Source organism: Myotis yumanensis, unplaced genomic scaffold (genome assembly GCF_028538775.1).
Source record: "Myotis yumanensis isolate MYYU_CA2020_CCGP unplaced genomic scaffold, mMyoYum1.0.hap1 SCAF_3, whole genome shotgun sequence".
NCBI classification, from domain to species: Eukaryota; Metazoa; Chordata; class Mammalia; order Chiroptera; family Vespertilionidae; genus Myotis; species Myotis yumanensis.
This window is the reverse complement of record NW_027223754.1, coordinates 161,735,849-161,738,959: the sequence shown is the minus strand read 5'-3', so window position 1 is coordinate 161,738,959 and position 3,111 is coordinate 161,735,849.

Below are 3,111 nucleotides of genomic sequence, written 5' to 3'. Positions count from 1 at the left end.
TGGGGGAGGTGGGCAAGGATCAACAGGACAGTTTCAGAGAAGGGAGTTCAAAGGCCATAAGTTGCATCCCCCCTATTTTACAGAGAGGGGCTAGAGGCCGCAGAGGGAGAAGATTCCCTAAATGTCCCTGCTCTGTGGTGGTTGCCTCTGGAAAACCCAGGCCCGAATCCTGATCTAGGAGCCCTTCTCCTGCCCCATTTGGAGGACTTTATACTCTTGTTCGTATTCTCTGGGCTTTGGGGGGTTGGGGAGAGGGAGAGATACTGCAGCCAGACCGGTGAGGTCCCCTTCCTCTTGCTTAAGCCTATAGTGACTTTCAGCTGGGCTTCAAGGCCTCTCAACACCTGTTCCTTTAACTTCCCACTCTCCCTCCCTAGGACTCTGGTCTGTGAGATCCATCTGGGCAGCTATTCAGTATTCAGTCCTCCCTCCCCATCTCCTAGCCTCATAGTCTGTCCACAGTCTGAAGCATCTTCTCTTTTCCTCTCGGCCCTTTCCTCTCAGCAATATCACCCCATACTCTCCTCCTCTGGGAAATCTTCCTTGATTAATCCTCCTGGTTCTAGATTCCAAACTTCCTATTTCTAAACCACTGTCAAGGTGCCTGCAGGTCTATCCTTGTTCTTCTCTCTTCTGTTTCCTAGCTGTGTGTCTTGTCGACGTCGTCCCTCCCTCTCCACTCCCCCACCCACATGGCCTAGCACCCATGGGCAGGCCTGCATTTTCTCTTCTCCCAGGAGCCCTCTCCATGTGCCAGGTAGGTCAGGACTGCATGGGAGAACTGACCGAACCCGCCCCTGTTTTCTAAGTTCTGGGAACGGCAGAGATAATGGCGCCCAACTGGGCGTCATCCTGAGGAGGGAGGTGGCAGCGTGGGCCTTTCTTTCCCTGTATGTATCCTGGTGTTTATTCTGGGTTAGACCTCACCTGCAGCTCCTGGTCCTTGTCCTCCTTGGTTGCCTCTGGCCCAGTTTACAGGCCCTTCTAGTCGACTGCTCTGGAGCCGCTGGGATGTTGGGCCTGGTGTGGGGAGTAGCAGGCAGCTCCACTCTGATTCCTCGCTGTGGCCTTTGCACTGCACTTGACCATTTGCTTCCCCATTGGGCCTGTTCAGTCTTTTCTCTCAGGCTTCCTTTCCTTCCCCCGTCCCAGTCCTCACTCAGCCCACCTATTACAGAGCCAGGATTCTTTCAGAAAGCTGTCTTTCCAGAGACCCTCAGGGTTGATTACTTCCCCCGGGAGGAGGAGCTGGGACGATTGGAGATCTGGGTGGAGGACCCGGTCCTGGCTCTAACTCTGGATCAATCGATGCATTGGCCGCCACCTGGTGGCAGGAACTGAGAACTGCAGGGTTGGGGCCCAAGAGCTGAGAGAAGACCCTCTGGAAAGGGAGCGGGGATGCCTGCAGAGTTGTGCACTATGTGAGGGGTGGGCCTCAGAATTCCTAATTGACATTGGAGGTTTCCTCAGGGAGTGTTAGGATGCCTAACTGACAAGGGAGTAGAAACTTGGAAGGGAAGCCAAATAGCAAGGGCACTTCTAGATGAAAAGAGAGAATTGAAACTCTGTCCTAAAGTCTCAAACCTACTATTCAAACTCTTCCTCCTGAAAGGGAAACAGGCTAACACTGAAGCAGGAGGAGTCGAGGTCTGACCTGTATAAGAACTTTCCAATGGCCGAAACCGGTTTGGCTCAGTGGATAGAGTGTCGGCCTGCGGACTGAAAGGTCCCAGGTTCGATTCCAGTCAAGGGCATGTACCTGGGTTGTGGGCACATCCCCAGTAGGAGATGTGCAGGAGGCAGCTGATCAATGTTTCTCTCTCACTGATGTTTCTAACTCTCTATCTCTCTCCCGTCCTCTCTGTAAAAAATTAATATAATATATTAAAAAAAAGAGAACTTCCCAATAAATCCCAAAGCGTTTTTGGACACCATTGCTTCTGACAGTTGCACAGCTTTTTAAAAGCCCCCACCCCATACCCAGCGACTTGCTCCACCTTCAGGTCCCCTGATCTCATCGTGCTCAGCCCAGGTTCCCTGGCCTTTCCTACCCCAGCCTGTGTTGACCAAGATGCTAATCTGGGAAGTCCCTTCTGTGGTCTAACTGTAGCACTGGAAATGGAGAGGCCACCATACAGCTAGCAGAGCTGCGGAAGGGAAGGTGGCAGAGCAGAAGCTGTGAGGAAAGCTCTGAGGGAGGGCAGTTCTGCCTCAGTTTCTCCTCCCATCCTCCTTCCCGCTACCCCACTGGATCCCTGGAGATGAAGGGGACAGGACGGAGTATTTCACTTCACTGGTGAACTCTCTCGGCTTGGAATTCAGGGTTTACAGGTATTGGGGCAAGGTGAACCCCTGAGTTCTAATCATGGCCCTTGTTATTCGCTTCTGTAGAATGGGTCTATGGGAAGGGAATATAGTCTCCAACAGCCTGACTCCTTTTGGCCACACCCAGAGTCCCTTTGAAGCCTTTTCCTTCCTGTGCACTCAAATCGCAGTCCCTAGGGAGCCCTCTCAATGATATCTCCTTCTCTTCCTCCCGAGCCACTCCCTTCCTCGGAGGGCTTAGAATCCACAGAATCCTCCCTGCCGCGTTCCCTCTGCTTCCCCTGGCACTGCCTGGAGATGTCGGCCCAGCCTGGAGCCCTTGCTCTGCAGGCGCGGGGTGAGGGCTGTGCCCCCGAGCCCTCCCTCAGTGGTGCCATTCCTCCGCTGCCTCATTTGCTGCCGCTGACCTTACTGAGTTAAATTAAAAAGCAATGTTCTGTGTGCAGCTCCAGCCCCGTGGAGCTTGACTCTGGGAAGACGAAGACAATTACCGGCCCCTCCGTCTCCCTCTCATCTGGCTGCCTTATAATTTTTCCCCCCGCTGCCTGGTATGCAACATTTATGTTTTTAATAACACCAGAATGGTTTTGACCTTGGGAATTCATCGCAGAATGGGCACCGTGAGAGGCCCCAACGTGATTGGCATTTGTCTCAGTCCTTTGCAGGGAGAAGCCTCTGTGTGGTGCCTCCTTAGTACTGACTGGGGAAGGAGTGTGTGGGGGCTGGTGGCATCCAGAAGGTCTAGGTGGAAATTTCAAAAGCCAGAGTGGACAAGGAGGCAGATGA